Source organism: Mandrillus leucophaeus, unplaced genomic scaffold (genome assembly GCF_000951045.1).
Source record: "Mandrillus leucophaeus isolate KB7577 unplaced genomic scaffold, Mleu.le_1.0 Scaffold595, whole genome shotgun sequence".
Classification (NCBI taxonomy): domain Eukaryota; kingdom Metazoa; phylum Chordata; class Mammalia; order Primates; family Cercopithecidae; genus Mandrillus; species Mandrillus leucophaeus.
Genome location: NW_012106419.1, coordinates 106,333 through 107,008, shown reverse-complemented (window position 1 = coordinate 107,008; position 676 = coordinate 106,333). Strand labels below are relative to the sequence as shown.

General features: G+C 47.6%; 1 protein-coding gene across 1 annotated transcript in view; it reads left to right on the top strand.

Moving 5' to 3' along the window:
• The window catches only part of RPSA (ribosomal protein SA), a 20,114-nt gene that overhangs the window by 188 nt on the left and 19,250 nt on the right, over positions 1 to 676 (top strand). The gene's annotated exons all lie outside the window — the stretch shown is intronic.

The following is a 676-nucleotide window of genomic DNA, read 5'->3' as shown; positions in this document are numbered from 1 at the left end:
AGGTTGAGGCAGGAGAATCCAGGGGAATCACTTGAACCTGGGAGGTGGAGGTTGCAGTGAGCTGAGATGGCGCCATTGCACTCCAGAGGGAACTGTCTTCAAAAAACAAATAAATAAATTTAACAACCAGCAGGGCACGGTGGCTCACACCTATAATCCCAGCACTTGGGGAGGCCAAGGCAGATGAGATACTTGAGGTCAGGAGTTCAACACCAGCCTGGCCAACATGGCAAAGCCCTGTCTTTACTAAAATTACAAAAACTTACCCAGATATAGTGGTGTGCACCTGTAGTCCCAGGTATTTGGGTAGCTGAGGCACAAGAATTGCTTGAATCTGGAAGTTACAGGCTGCAGTGAATCGCAATTGCACCACTGCACTCCAGCCTGGGAGATAGCAACTCTGTCTCAAAAAAAAAAAAAAAAAAAAAAATTAACAATCCACTGTGTCTTAAATTTCAGCTTTTGTCACCACTCCCTCCAAAAAAAGCTGCCTCAATGCAACAGCCTCTAGATAGAACTAACTTCTAAGTTCTCCTTCTCTGCTCCCGGGAGCCATTAGCTTAGGTAGTCAAGAAATACCCTAGGCCGGGCGCAGTGGCTCATGCCTCTAATCCTAGCACTTTGGGAGGCCAAGGCGGGCTGATCACTTGAGGCTAGGAGTTCAAGACCAGCCTGG